Below are 16,482 nucleotides of genomic sequence, written 5' to 3'. Positions count from 1 at the left end.
TAGACCACAGGTAATTGAAATCCAAGAAAACAAAAGTACATATAAAGGAGCAAACTGTGATAACTGCGTTAGCAACTTTATTTTTTCAAGTAATATATCGTGGATAGAGTCAGAGACAGACGACAGATGGGCTAGTCATTTGTTGCCTCCCAACCTCAGAACATGTGCTGAATCTCTGAGCTTCAGGGCTGACCTGCACACTGCATGCCCTGGGCTCTCTTCTCTCTGCCATCTGGCTGGGTTTCCTCATGTGGGACACTAATAGAGAAAGGTGAAGGTGTGGGTAGCATGTTTTTCTCCAGCTGCCCATTTTCCCGGGCAGTTTTGGGCTACAGACCCTGCTTTGTGGAGGGGCACCTCTCTTGGCTACGCTTCAGCTAGACCTTGATAATGTGCCTCCCTCCTTTTTTTTGGTCAAGCCTGTCATGATAACTGTCTAACTCTGGGATTTTCTATTCTTTGTTGATTTCTTTGACCTGCTTATCATCTTCTAGTCAACCTTTGAGCAATGTGTATTAGTGAGCTTCCCTATCACTGTGACAAAACTCCTGTCAGAAACAGTGTAAGAGGAAGGTTTTATTGGGGCCCATGGTTTTGGAAGGTTCTGTCATGGTTATTTGGCTCTGTGACTCTGGACATGTTGTGAGGCAAAACATCATAGGCAAGGGTGAGTGGGGGACTTCCTTTCTGTGGTAGACAAGGAACAGTGACCGGGCATACAGGAAGGCAAAGTCCCTAGGGACACAACCCAGTGAACTCCTTTCTCTAGCAAGACCAAGTTTCCAAATCACTGAACTTGTAGGGATCTCCAGATGACCAAGTCCAGAGAAGATGTGACACTGCAGCCCTTCCCATACTCTCCCATATTCTCCCATACTCTCTGCCCTAAGATCTCCTGTGTATCCTTTGCTGCACATTTAGCAATCAAGTACTATGCATGCGTCTTTCTCTGAGTTTCTGAGTTCTTCTAGCAAATTACACCCAGCAAGTGGGCTGTTGGAAGCTCAGTTTGTGGCCAGCAGGTCGAACGACCCGGGACTAGAGATTGGCATCTGAGGTGGTGGGCAGAGGCGGTCATGGGGACTGCTTAGCCTATGGGATCTGAGCTATCTCTAGGTAGTTTGGAACTGTACTGGATCAGACAAGCCCTGGCTGGTGTCTGATGTGGGAGACCTGCCTTATTGCTTGCTGGTGAGGACGAACCTCACATTTGGGGTTCCAGAAGCCTGAGTGGTCTTTTTCTTGTGCGGCTTCTAAAGATATGTGAGTTTCTTCCTTGTGGATTCCTGGGAACCTCCCCAGCACTGTCTCTCCCTATTCCCATGGTGTCTTCATTTATTATGGTATCTCTTTCCTTGCTCTCCCAGAGTTTTGACACATTCTCGGATTGTACATAAATGGCACTTCTGACCTTTGTATTTGTCCTACATCTGCCCTTGCGTGTGAGCCATCCATGTTGGTGGGAAGGAATCTAGCTCATTTTTTTTTCACTTCTGTGCTTAATTTTACACTGTGTGGACCTACAAGCATTTATTTAATGGAAATGTGGGCTCTCGATGTCTTCTTATTACAAACAGTAGTACATCAAGCATCACATTCATATCTCCTGGGCACCTAGGAAATCACTGTGTCCTGCATTTCCTGCATCTTCCACTTCACTGAACACTGCTAAATTGTTCTCCAAAGAGGCTGGATGAATTACTCACACTTTGTCCGGGTCCCCATGCCTCTGTTTCCATGCCTTCTGCTGTGGCCACCTGAGAGGAGGGCATAACATCATACTAAGACTGGTCTATGCATTCCCCTGACCACAGGGGATGCCAGGGCTTTCCTGTGCTAAGACCATTGAGCAGCTTTGTTGGTCTCTTTCACTACTTTTACACTGACTTGTTGATTTGCTTTTCATTTGTAAATGTTCCTTTTGCCTTCTGAATAGTAAATGTTTCTTCTTTGAGTGTACTGTGGACAGAACCTCCATCTGCACCCTAATTTCCCTTCTTTTTTTGCTTTTAATGTCTTTTTCTCACTAAATGTCTTAACATTTTAACACAAATGTTCATCATTTTCCTTCTAATTTCTGCCTTTTGCCTTGTTTAAGAAATGCAATTAATTCTCTTTGTTCATAGCAATTATATTTTCTAAAATTGCCCTAGACACCAAATCCCACAGGAAGCAATTACTCCTTGGTAAAAACAGAGCTCGGCTCCTTCAAGCCCTTGGTCATGACCTTTTGCCAACTGATCTATTTAGAACTATGTTTTGCATGTGTTTCTTTGAGGCTGAGGGCAGTGGGGGGCTGAGGACATGGCTCAGTGGAGATGGGCAAGTACTCTGCAAGTGTAAGATCCTAGTTGGAGTTTGATGTGCCAGCACTCAAGTGAAAACCAAGCATCACTACACATGCCCATAGCCTCAGCATAAGGGAGAAGATAGATAAACAGATCCTAAGTGCTCATTGACCCCTCATTCAGAAGACAAGCTTCCGGTTAGTGAGAGACCCCTTCTCAAGTCAGAGTGATAAACAAAGGCATTTGACATTCTGCTATAGCCTCCACATGCATGCACATACTCATGGGTGCATGTACCACACAAACACACACACACACACACACACACACACACACACACACACACACACACACACACACCACAGACCCACAGAGTAGAGTGCACATGCATTCAGAGAGAGAGAGACAGAGAGGGAGACAGAGATTTTGGAGTTAAAAATATATCCTAGCAAGGAGCCAAATATTGCATATACAAAACTCACAAATAATGGGGAGCCCCTGTCCTCCTCTCCCTCAGAGCTGGTTTTATATTTTCATCCAAAAGTTGCAGTTGCAGATTGCAGATTTACGGTTTCTAATTTCTCCCTTGTGACTGGTGTGACATTGCTGGTGGCTCTCTGCACATAAATGATGGGCCTGGTGTCGTTTACTGTGACCCCAACCTTTCCTATTGATTTGCCATGTGTCACGTCTGTTGGCTCCTTTTGTGAACTCTACTGCTCTTTGTCCATTTTTCTACTTTTTATTTATTCTGTTCCACCTTTCACTCTGTTTTTATAACTAGCTCATTTCCACAAATTCCTCAGTTGTGCCCTCTGTGTTGGTAGCTTGTTCTCACTGCTCTGGAATTTTCCATCTGTGTGTAAACCACAGCATGTTCAGCCCTGCCCTGTGGAAGGGGCCTTGCTGTTGGCCCCAGAACTGGTCAGAGCAAGCACCTGTGTGTCCATCTTACAGACCATAAGGAGAGTGAACCCCGAGAAGACTGGTGGAGATATTCACTTTAAAAGAAAATACCAAATTATTTTTCCATAATGAATATACAGCTTTCACTTCCACCCAAAATGTCTTAGCATCCTTGTTGACTCATCTCTAGTACTTGGCATGGTTATTTAAAGAATTTGTCCAGTGAGTTATCTTGTGGTTTTGATGTACATTTCTCAGCTATTACTAAAATCTATTTCCATTATTTTGTGTGTGTGTGGTGTGTGTATGGTATGTGGTGTGTGTGTATGATGTGTGGTGTATTGTGTGTGCATGCGTGTGTGGTGTGTGGTGTGTGTGTGTGGTGTGTGTGTGCGTATGACGTGTGGTGTATGTGTGCGTGCGTGCGTGTGTGCGCGTATGACGTGTGGTGTATGTGTGCGTGCGTGCGTGCGTGCGTGTGTGTGTGTGTGTGTGTAGTGTGTGTGTATGTGTGTGGTGTGTGTATGTGTGTGGTGTGTATGTGGTGTGTGTGTGGTATGTGTATGGTATATATGTGTGTGTGTGTGGTGTGTGTGTGTGGTGTGTGTGGTGTGTGGTATATTGTGTGTGCATTTGTGTGTGTGTGTGTGTGTGTGTGTATTTGTGTTCATATGTATACCATGACTGGTGCATACATGGAAGTCAAAGGACAACTTGCAAGAATCAATTCTCTCCCACCACATAGGTCTGAGGGATCAAACTCAGGTCAGGTGGCAAGCACATTTACCTGCTGAGCCGGCTTGCCATCCCTGATGAGCTTTTGAGATATTTGTCCACCATTCCGTTTCTTCTCCTGAGCCTGGCTATTCATGTCTGCTGATGGGTTTTTATCCGTTTTTACTTTTTTAAAATTTTATAATTAATTTAATTTTACATATCAGTTACATATTCCCCTGTCCTCCCTCCTCCCTTCCCCCCCCCTCGCCCTCCCTCCTTCCGCCCCTCATTCCCACCTCCTCCAGGGCAAGGATTCCCCTGAGGATTCAGCTCAGCTTGGTAGATTCAGTCAAGGCAGGTCCAGTCCCCTCCTCCCCACACCAAGGCTGAGCAAAGTGTCCCAGCACAGACCCCAGGCTCCAAACAGCCAGCTTATGCACTAAGGACAGGTCCTTGTCCCACTGCCTGGGGGCCTCCCAAACAGTTCAAGCTCAACTGTCTCACTTATCCAGATGGCATGATCCAATTCCATGGGGGCTCCTCAGCTATTGGTTCATAGTTCATGTGTTTTCACTAGTTTGGCTATTTGTCCCTGTGCTTTTTCCAATCGTGGTCTCAATATCTCTTGCTCATATAATCCTCTCTCTCTCTCTCTCTCTCTCTCTCTCTCTCTCTCTCTCTCTCTCTCCCTCTCCCTCTCCCTCTCCCTCTCCCTCTCCCTCTCCCTCTCCCTCTCCCTCTCCCTCTCCCTCTCCCTCTCCCTCTCCCTCTCCCTCTCCCTCTCCCTCCCTCCCCCCCATTGGACTCCCAGAGCTCCACCTGGGGCTTGGCCGTGGATCTCTGCATCTGCTTCCATCAGTCATTGGATGAGAGTTCTATCATGACAGTTAGGGTGTTGGGGCATCCGATTACCAGAGTAGGTCAGTTCGGGCTTTCTCTCGACCATTGCCAGTAGTCTATTGTGGAGGTATCTTTGTGGATTTCTGGGGACCTCTCTAGCACTCTGCTTCTTCCTATTCCCATGGGGTCTTCATTTATCATGGAATCTCTTTCCTTGTCCTTCCTCTCTGTTCTTGATCCAGCTGGGATATCCCGCTCCCCTAAGCTCTCTTTCCCCCGACCCTTGCCCTTCATTACCACCCCCACACACGTCCAGTTTGCTCATTTAGATCTCATCCATTTCTCTGTTGTTGGGCGATCCCTGTGTCTTTCCTAGGGTTCTCTTTACTTTTTGTCATTTCTGTGAGGTTTGTTTTGTTTAGGAAGTCCATTGCTACTTTCTAAGCATAATGGTATGTTTATGTATTAACTTCCCTTTCAAATTCTTAATCTATTAAGCATTACTTTTCATGTATGTTGTATAAAAAGCTATTTATTTTGGTATCATTTACTGATTCATTCTTTCCATAAAAATCTATTTTTTTGCCTCATTAGTCACACATCAAGTTCTAATATTTCTTTTCATTTTTTTTTTTTTTTTTTTTTTTTTTGGTTTTTCAAGACAGGGTTTCTCTGTGTAGCTTTGCGCCTTTCCTGGATCTCACTCTGTAGACCAGGCTGGTCTCAAACTCACAAAGATCCGCCTGCCTCTGCCTCCCGTGTGCTGGGATTAATGGCGTGCGCCACCACCGCACGGCTCATTCTTTTCTACTAAACATGTCCTTATTTCCTCTCTCTCTGCCACACCCTTGTCCCTTGGGATCTGCAGGATGTCTCTGAAGGTGTCCAAGTGCCTTATAGAAATTGCACAGTGCCAGCATGTGCCCTGTACAGTTCTCATGTAGACTTAAAATAACATGCTGCCTAGCAATGGAACACTATGCAAATGGCTATTCTACTGTGTTGTTCAAAGACTGGTGATGAGAAGAAAAGCTTGTGCATGGGGTAGGTGAGATGGCTCAGTGGCTGAAAGTGTTTGCCGTGCCAGACTGACAGCCCGAGTTCATCTCTAGGGTTCACAGTGGAAGGAGAGAATCGACCCCCACCCCAAGTCGCCCTCTCACGCCACACATGCATGGCGTGGGTTTACCTGCGCTCCCACACCCCCACAATAATTAGAAAGAAAGATGCTTTAAATCCGAACATGTTCACTCTAGATCCATTTCCCCCTGAGTTTTTTCCGACCACAGTTGACTAAACCTGTGGATAGGAACTTCAGGCAATGGGGTTGTGCCACACTGCTGTGACTGTTGTCACTACAGGCTCTTCCTTTTTAAATGCCCGTACGTCTTCCCATCATTTTCTGTCTTTACTCATGAGTACATTCCTGCTTTCGTTGTTAATGTGAATGGCGTCTTTTGGAGAGTATGCCCTGGTTCTTGGCAGTATGGAGAATGCAGTTCTGCTATTTGCCTTGTCTGGAACAACACTGCTTGACATTATACTTAATTCAACTACTTGAATACATCACCGGGTTTCTGTACAAATAATTACATTCAATTTGAATACTTCTTTTTTAATTCTTTTATCAGTAGCCTCCTGTCCAGTGTTGAATGGTGAGTGATAAGGATATTATCCCGTGTCCTTCTGCATATTTACTGTAGAGTTTCTTGAGTTACAGAAATCCCTATTGATTTCCAGTGCATTAAAAAGCTTTTTAATACTAGTGTTAAAAAATCAACTCCTACATTGTATATATTGAGATGATTGTATAGTGTTTTTCATTTAATATGGTGAGTAGCATTGTGAGATTAACTTATATTAAAATGGGAATTAGCTAAACTTGGTGGCAATGTGGAGTTTTTATATGTAGTAGATTTTAGCTTGTCAACATCTTATTTAGGATATTTGCATCTCAGTTCATATGGAAGAATTTTCCTATGGTTTTTTTTTCCACATCTAGATCTGTTTTGTTTATGCTTAAAAAAAAATCCAGCTGTCCTAACAGGCTATATAATGTGCCATTCTCCCTCTTGATTTTAAACTAGTTCTTTGAGAATTTCATATAGTATATTTTGATCATATTCACACCATCCCTTCACTCTTCCAAGATCCACCATTTTTTTTTCTTTTTTTATTTTATTTTATTTTATTTTATTTTATTTTATTTTATTTTACAATACCATTCAATTCTTCATATCAGCCACGGATTCCTCTATTCTCCCCCCTCCCACACCCTCCCCTTACTCCCAGCCTACCCCCCATTCCCACCTCCTCCAGGGCAAATCCTCCCCCGAGGACTGCGATCCACCTGGTAGACTCAGTCCAGGCAGGTCCAGTCCCTTCCTCCCAGACTGAGCCAAGTGTCCCTGCATAAGCTCCAGGTTTCAAACAGCCAACTCATGCAATGAGCACAGGACTTGGTCACACTGCCTAGTTGCCTCCCAAACTGATCAAGCCAATCAACTGTCTCACCTATTCAGAGGGCCTGATCCAGCTGGGGGCCCCTCAGCCTTTGGTTTCATAGTTCATGTGTTTCCATTCATTTGGCTATTTTTTTTTCAATAATTGAGTAGAACCGAAATTTATTATAAGCCACAGTCGTCCTAGGGCCCTCCATACTATATATATAGCCTCTATGGTTCTATGGGTTGTGGTCTGAGTGTTCTTTATTTTATATCTAGAATCCACTTATGAGTGAGTACATACCATGACTGTCTTTCTGGGTTTGGGTTACCTCACTCAGGATGATTTTTTCTAGTTCCATCCATTTGCCTGCAAATTTCATGCTTTCATTGTTTTTCTCTGCTGAGTAGTACTCCATTGTGTATATGTACCACATTTTTTCCATCCATTCTTCCGTTGATGGGCATCTGGGTTGTTTCCAGGTTCTGGCTATTACAAATAGTGCTGCTATGAACATAGCTGAGCATGTATCTTTATGGTATGAATCAGCATTCCTTGGATATATGCCCAAGAGTGGGATAGCTGGGTCTTGAGGTAGTTCGATTCCTAATTTTCTGAGAAACCGCCATACTGATTTCCACAGTGGTTGTACAAGTTTACATTCCCACCAACAGTGGAGGAGTGTTCCCTTTGCTCCACATCCTCTCCAACATTGGCTGTCATTGGTGTTTTTGATCATAGCCATTCTAACAGGTGTAAGATGGTATCTCAGAGTCGTTTTGATTTGCATTTCTCTGATGATTAAGGATGTTGAGCATTTCTTTAAATGTCTTTCAGCCATTTGTAGTTCTTGTTTTGTGAATTCTCTGTTTAGCTCTTTAGCCCATTTTTTAATTGGACTGTTCAGTATTTTGATGTCTAGTTTCTTGAGTTCTTCCAAGATCCACCTTTTGTACTGGCTGGTTTTGTGTGTCAATTTGACACACACTAGAGTCATCAGAGGAAGGAGCCTCAGTAGAAGAAATGCCTCAATGAGATCCAGCTATGGACATTTTCTCAATTAGTCATCAGTCGGGGAGGGTCCAGCCTATGGTGGGTGGTGCCATCCCTGGCCTGGTGGTCCTGGGTTCTATAAGAAAGCAGGCTGAACAAGCCAGTAAGCAGCACCCCTCTGTAGCCTCTGCCTCAGCTCCTGCCTTGTTTGAGTTCCTGTCCTGACTTCCTTCAGAGATGAACAGCAATGATGAAGTGTAAGTCAAATAAACCCTTTCCTCCTCAACTTGCTTTTTAGTCATGGTGTTTTGTCGCAGCAATAGAAATCCTAACTGACACCTACCAACCCAGTATTGTGTCCTTTTAGAATTTAAAACCCATCATGTACATTTGGTGCTACCCATACACTCTTGGATGGATGTGTGGCCTTCTACTGGAGTGTGGTTGACCCATCGGGGGGCCACACTTTAAAGAAAATTCTCTCTCTCTCTCTCTCTCTCTCTCTCTCTCTCTCTCTCTCTCTCTCTCTCTCTCTCTCCAGAAGTTATCATTAGCTCTTAGTTAGAGAGGGACTTTGTGCCCACTTCCCCTCTCCATGGTAGGATTTTGTTCAGCTTGAGCTTGCAAGGTCTTGTGCATTCTGTCACAATTACCAAGAGTTAATATGTGCAACTGTCCTGCTGTGTCCAGAAAATGGTCGCATTGCCTCTGGGTCTTACAGGATTTCTGTCCCCTCTTCCCCAATGATCCCTGAGCCATGGGAGGAGAGGATATGATATCGATGTCCCGTGTAGAGCTGAGCATCCTGCAGTCTCTTGTTCTCTGCACCTTGACTGATTGTGAGTCTCTGTGGCAACTGCCACCTACTGCAGAGAGAAGCTTCTCCAAAGCCCATTGAGAGATGCACTAATATATGAGATATACAAGTATAATAAGTCATTAGAAGCCAGCTCAATACCATGTCCCTTTACCAGAGTAGTAGTAGTAAGAAACCCTGTAACATGTGCTCCCTTAAGGCTTATGACCTGTCTATTCACAGGTTCTTGGCTCCAACCTGTGAATAGACAGGTTGTAAGTTGTGGGTTTCAACTTGTGGAGTGGGTCTTAAATTCCAAATCAGGAAGTGGTTGATTACTATCTTGGAATTCATGCCACTATTGTACCAGACAGCATATCTTTCCAGGCTCCTTGTCCTTGCAGCTTGAAGGGCTCACAGCTGGGTACAATAGATGATTGCTTTTCTCCTCTGATAGTGGACATAGCACCCTCCCCCACTATGAATGCTACCCAGTAGGGATGAGGCTTCTAGTAGAGTACCAGTTTGATTTATTTTCTAGGAAGGGTCAGATGAGGAGGGGACTAGGAAAGTAAGGTAGATGAGGAAATATGGAGAGGGATAGCTACCAATGAAGACTATGAAAATCCATATGGAAACCTACTACTGTAGACACTTCCATATACATACATACATACATACATACAGACAGACAGACAAATATATATGGAAGTTAAATATATATAAATTTAGTTCATGTATACATACAGTTCATGTATATTTAGTTAATATTATATATATTATATATTATATTATATTATATTATATTATATTATATTATATTATATTATATTATATTATATTATATTACCTTATAATGGGGCAACAAAGCCTCTACTGAGCACCACAAGCTAACAAAAGTCCTAGTGTCAGGAATTGGTTATCTCTGTTGGAGTTGTTGGCCAGTAGACATTATAGGTGATTGCCAATGTTTTTGATTAACCTGCTGAACGTGACAGTGGGAGTGTTGCTGAAGACCCCAGACAGTGTGTCACTTTCTAATCCTTTATCAATGCTTCTTACATTCCCATTATATATTTATGGTCCATTTTGATGTACTCAAGGCCTTTCTTTTCTAAACATTTTTAATAATTCCTACTTAATATTTTCATGGTTTTGAAAGTTTAGGTAGTCTAGTTTTTAAAATAGTGATTGAAAGCTACAGGCTAATTATAATTGCAATGAGCTTAGATATTCAGAATTTATTTAAAAATAATTATATATATGTATGCACATATGCATGATATGTACACATACATGATATGCATACAAACTCATAGATAGATGTGTTTTCCTGCTTATCTGTCCTTGAATAGCAGAGAATCATTAGGTAGTTTCCTTCCTGCTAAAACTATAGAACTGTAAGAAAATAATTCATCTATGAAGTGCAGTTATTTACTCAAAAGTGTAACTTAGGAGTTTATAGACATTTCATGAAAGTTCAAAGCTGCCTTTCAGAGGACAAATAAGGGTTTCTAGTTCGGAGATAAAGTGCATGTCTGCATGCTGCAGAGGTGTGTGTTTCTTCGGCTGCTGAAGGGCCATTGTGTGTCCAGCATCCCTGTAAGGAGCCATGTCCAGCATCCCTGTGAGGAACAGCCCCATGTTTTTGATACTCAGAATCAGGCCAGTTCACTTCCATTCAGCAGTTGTAAATAGGGTGTTAGCATCTTGAAAGTGCAGCTCACTCGGATCCTCCCCAGCTGGCGTCACTCACCTTCTTTATAGGGCAGCCTGATTTTAGCTCCTTCCCTAGGATCTGAACTCTAGTCATCCAGAAGGACTTCTGTATCCAACCACGGCCTTCTACAGAAGCAATTTAAGTGGCTCAGGATCTGCTCCATGATTGTCAAATTCTTTGGGAAAAAAAATGTGGAAAATGGAAGTCACAGTATACATATGCACACATACATTAATTATACTACCAAAATCAAGAGAGTTGTTTTTTGTGTCTTGTTTTACTGAGTCATTTTCTACATTACTTTATAGAAGGGTTAAATTGAATTTTTTCCTCTATGTGTAGTTAGAAATGTAAGAATTAAATTGTTTCCTTCTAGCCTGAACTTAAAATTCAAAAAGGCACAATGAGACTGCTTAAAAATTTTCAAATGAATGTTTACGAACAAGCCATTGGATCATCTACAGTGGTAGAAGACGTGGTCTCTGGTCTTGCTATCTTTCAAAATGGAAGTTGGAATGTTTTGTATTTCTTCCATAGGGCCTGAGACTTCACCTCCTTTCAAACTAACAAACAAGCCTGCTCTTGGTTGCTGTTATTTCTCTGACAGAAGGCAGGAAACTCCTGGTTCAGAGGCAGGGAGTTTAAATGCTCACAACAGAGGCACTGTGCAGAGTGACCTGTGTCTGCCCTCAGTCAAAGCTCCCATCACAGAGCGGCACACATAGTGAGCGAGATGATGGACCAGGACTGGGGAACTTGGGGAATCTGTGCCTCTGTAGTAAATCTACACTTGGGGGCACATGTCACCTCTTTCCTCTTTCTTCAGAACTACTTACCGCACACTCAGCCCAGGGAAGTGAGCTGCACAGAGCAGTTGAGATCTAAGTCAGCAGGAACTTGGAGGTGGGCCACACGTGTGGCGGACAGCCTCCCCCACACAGATGAGGGAATGTCAGGTTGGAGTATATAGCCAGTGTCAGATATGCCAAGGCAAGAAACAATGTGGGCAGTGGGTACCTAAAATGACAGTCCAGGTAAAGCCCAACCCCATCCCACATGCAATCACACCAGATATTCATTCTCTCCACCTCTTGTTACATGTCTGAGGCTGTACAGCAGGACACCTTGGCTGGTAATGGTCTGCGAAACTTCTCTCATTATTCAAAGAGAGAAAACATGTCAGAAGGGAAAAACCTAGGGAATGAACTTGCAGAAAGGAGTATAGGAGCTTGTCATCTGCACAAGGACATTTCCAGAAGGCAAAGGAATCAATGCCCTGGACTTGGAGTTTCCTAATGTGGAGGCATCTGTGTGTTCTCAGTGCTGACACCTGTCTCTAGTCATTATGCTGAGAGGATCCAGATTTACTTGGAGTGGAGAGAATATTCGGAGAATTCATCGTGTGTAGATTTGCCTAAGTCTCTGAAACATTTTTCCTCTTGTTTTTCTTCTGTGCGTGATGAGCTCTGTGAGAGAGTTTCCTAAGTGTTGGTGTTAATAACTTGGGAGGTAAGTGTGACAAATGTCCAGAGGCCAGACTCAGTATCAGCAATGACAGCCGTGCCGTTTCCACTGACCGTGTAAAGGGATTTTACAGACCATGAATTTTAGCATTTGTGGAGATGCCCTGAGAAAGCTGTCATGGCGGTAAAGGTGTTATTTAAACCAGAAAGGAATTGTAAAGAAACATTTAAACCCACTTCCAGTGGTGTGCTGTTAGGAAAAGCCAAACACTGAAGCAGCTGGGGGAGCAGTAGGAGAGCAGGCATTTTGGAATGTGTTTCAAATAAACACACTTCACAGGACGTAAAGCAATGTTTGCCTCGGGGTGCGTATTCGTACCAGAGGTTTTAAGGCTGGTGGGAGTGCATGCGAAATTAGTGTTATTTTCAAGGAATTCGTCTCAGTGATAATGGAACATGTGGTCATTAAGGCTGAAATTCCCAGGTTTTAATCTACTTCTACCTATGCTGTATGGATATGGATCGCTCCCTGTTTTAGTTACAATTTGGAATTACCCTCAGAGACATGTAAAATATATAATGAAGAGCTCATTATAACCTTCCAGAGTATTATTCTCTGGTGTGCCTTTAAGGTAAAAATGGGTGATCCCATTGCAGACATGTGTCTTCTTCAGGGCACTGGTTGGGAAATCCTGACCCGTGAAGTGTGATGGTTCTAGAAATGGGAGTAAATATAGGTCACTGGACACATGAGAACATCCTCAAGGTCAAGATCACAGGACAGCTCCTACTCTGCTCTCCAGCTCTGGTCACTATCATGAGCCGCAGATTTATTTTCCCAACTAATCTATAGCTTGTCTGCGGGATGGTACCCTGGCATTAAGCCTCTCCATGTCTCAGACTACACTTGTTTGAAATAGTCATCTCCCATAACCCCCTGACCCTGCGGCTGGTGTCTCATGGTACTCACCAGGATCACCTCCTGTCGTCTCTTCGTCCTCATTTCATTATCCCCCTCCCCATCAACAATACATGGCTGCGCTGTATTGGCTTGGGCTCTGAAGTCTGGCTCAGGCACTGTCTCTGTACTTCTGTGGGCCTGGCTCACACCCCTCTCCAATATAGCATATCACCAACCACTTCAATGTTTCCAAACTTTCAATCGACAGATACTTGCTGACAGCTGAAGCTCAGATTCTGTGCTATAGCCTTCAAATTGCTTTCCTAGTCATTTGCTAATGAAGATCTTATTCCCACTTTTCCAACATCACACATTTTCATTGGTAATTCATTACCCACAAAACACAACCAAGCTCCTGATCCTATAACTCTCTAGAACAGTGTGTGTGTTCTGTTCCATGATCAAGCTCCCACCCTGCTTCTTCTTTAGTGACTGCAGGAGAAGAGGGGGGCATAGGGGATGACCATAGCAACTTTGCACAGCCTGCTCAGCTCTGCCATAATCAGAAACAAAAAACACCACCCAGAGCCTCTTCCCATGATGGTGTGTTCAGGGACTAGGTTTACCTCCTTCCTGAAGCAACCACCAAATTGACAGCATGTATGAAGATGCAATAAAGGACTGTGGTTCCTGGGAGAAGGTCAGCAAACAAGGGAAGTCCCACCGTCTCCTCTCTTGCTGATGTCCTGAGGAAAGTCTCAGGGCTCAGTGCTGAGGAAAATAACTTAGGAGCCCCTGGGACTTCCTGAGTTGGGGTGACACTACTGAAGGTATGAGCTGGCCAAGACATGGAGGAGACCTCTCAGGATAGAGATGGGGGAAGATCTGCGCACATAACTGTGGGGTCTGGGGAGGGTGTCCCTTGAGTATTCTGTTGAACACTGTTAGCATATGCCATTGAAGAAACTACTAGAGGCCAGGGACAGAGCCACCTAAAAGGATTAGAGACACGGAGCCTGGGCTCACAGGGCTGGGCAGAGTCCAAGTCTCACATTGTTTTGAGGTGTCCAGAGGGCAGGAATGACCGTGGGAATGATAAGCCCCAGACTAAGCACTCCTTAGATTTTAAAAGCCAGAGTCCTTCCTCTGACTCAGCATTTAAAACAGGCTGTACAACCTTGAGCACCATGAAATGCCGTGAGCTAAATTTACCTTCCATAATATTATCATAACCACACCTCTTTTCTATCTCACAAGTTGGCCTTGAGGTTGTGAGGAAAGGGAGTAGACAGTCACTTCTGCAGCAACAGACAGCTTACAAGATTGGAAAACTTCCTAGAGGGTGCTATGGAATTGAAGACTCGGCCTCATGACCACAGGAACAAGCCCTGGAAATGCTGCTGGACTAGACAGTCAAATTTACACAGAGACCCTCATGCAGGCACAATGTCAGGCACTGAGAAAAATCATCTTTTATTTGCTCTCAGGGATGCTCACCCTTTGATAGTTCATCATACCTAACCCCAATTTCTGTTGTCCTTCTGGGAAAAGACAGGCTTTACCAGTAGCTGTTGGGATGTGTATAATATTTGGCCTACTCAAAAATGCTAGAGTTGAGTGGTGTATCATTGGTCAATTTTGCAAATCTTTGGGGTCATTTTCGTGAATCCTATTTATGGCATTTGAGAATGAATTTCCTAAAGAACAATGAATTGCCTTTGGACAGTTAAATTCCATGAAGTATACCCTCTAAGATAAAGAACAGTGCCATGAAGCAGACCCCTAAGATGGAGAACAATGTAATGAAGTGGACCCTCTACAATGAAGAACAATGTCATGAAGCAGACCCTCTAAGAAGGAGAACAATATGAAGTAGACCCTCTAAGATGGAGAACAGTATCATGAAGCAGACCCTCTAAGATGGAGAACAATATGAAGTAAACCCTCTAAGATAGAGAACTGTGTCATGAAGCAGACCCTGTAAGATGGAGAACAATATGAAGTAGACCCTCTAAGATGGAGAACAATATGAAGTAGAACCTCCAAGATAGAGAACAGTGTCATGAAGCAGACCCTTTAAGATGGAGAACAGTGCCATGAAGCAGACCCTCTAAGATGGAGAACAAGGTGAACATGCCTGCTTTTGTCATCCCACTAGTCTTGTTACTCCCACTGGTTAGAGTCCCAACTAGCGCCATAAGTCAAGGAAAATGAGCAGCAGCATGTAAATCACAGAGAAACAACATCTGCAGATAACTAAATTCTCTGCACAGAAAATGCCAAAGCACCTTTAAAAATGGCTAGAACTAATGAATTCAAGATCACAAAATACCACATAAACACACACATACAAAAATCACATTTCTAATACTCACAATGAGCATGTGGAAATTAAAATTAAAAGGACAAAAATGAACTGCAACCTAAACCTTATCCAATAATTACCTCAAAATGAGTCATGGACATGAACATAAACAAAACTCTAAAAATGTTTAGGGAAAAAAACATGGGAAAATGTTTAAGTATTTAGAGCTAGGCAGACTTGGCACCCAAAGCATGGAGAGACAGAGACAGAGACAGAGACAGAAAGACTGGAAATTTGCGTCCTGTGAAAAGTTCATATTGCAATGGACTGAATATTTTCCTCCCCCAATTCATATGTTAAAATACTGAAATCCTGACCCTACTGTGATGTTATTAGAACATCAGGACTCTAGACATAATGAGGACATGAAGGTGGAGTTCTCCAGGGGTTCAAGTTCTTGTCAGAGAACCCAGAGAACTTGCTGCCCTGTTCACTGAGGTGAAGCCACAGCCAGAAGTTGGTCACCAGATCCAATGCCTTGATCTATACCCTCAGCCTCTAAAGGTAGGAAACAAATGTCTTGTTGCTGTGGTCACACATCTGGTGGCATTTTTGTTATTGTCCCCCAAACTCTGGCACCATGGGAAGTTCTTGGAAAGATATGCTGCAGTTTGAGAAAATAATTTCCGAGTTGTATGCCCGTGAATAACTGGTATAAAGAACTTTTGAAAGCCAGGAGCCAAAGGACAAACAAGGCAATGGGAAAATGAGCAAAACTTGAAAGACATTTTGCTAAAGAGGAACCAGATGGCAAATAGCAAGAAATCGTTCAACATCTTTATACACCATGGAAATTCAAAATCGATCTGGAAATGTACATCCATGCATACCTATCAGAACAGCTAAACTAGAAGTCGTGCAAAATGTGTGCAATGATGCAGGGAAGCTGGGTTACTCATGTGTCGTGGGTATGAATGTAAAATGGTTCAGCCTTTGTAGAAAGCACTTTGACTGTCCCTTGCAAAACTAACTATGCAATAACTATGGCTAGCAATTGTTGTTTTAGACAATTTCTACAGAAAATAAACACTTATCTTTGCATAAACAC

At 43.2% G+C, this 16,482-nt stretch overlaps 1 protein-coding gene across 1 annotated transcript in view; it reads left to right on the top strand.

Annotated features, from left to right (window-relative positions):
* Nucleotides 1–16,482, top strand: part of Entrep2 (endosomal transmembrane epsin interactor 2) — a 421,062-nt gene that overhangs the window by 367,419 nt on the left and 37,161 nt on the right. The window lies entirely within an intron of this gene.

The sequence above is a fragment of the Peromyscus maniculatus genome, chromosome 1, assembly GCF_049852395.1.
Source record: "Peromyscus maniculatus bairdii isolate BWxNUB_F1_BW_parent chromosome 1, HU_Pman_BW_mat_3.1, whole genome shotgun sequence".
NCBI classification, from domain to species: Eukaryota; Metazoa; Chordata; class Mammalia; order Rodentia; family Cricetidae; genus Peromyscus; species Peromyscus maniculatus.
This window is presented reverse-complemented; position numbering and strand designations above follow the sequence as displayed.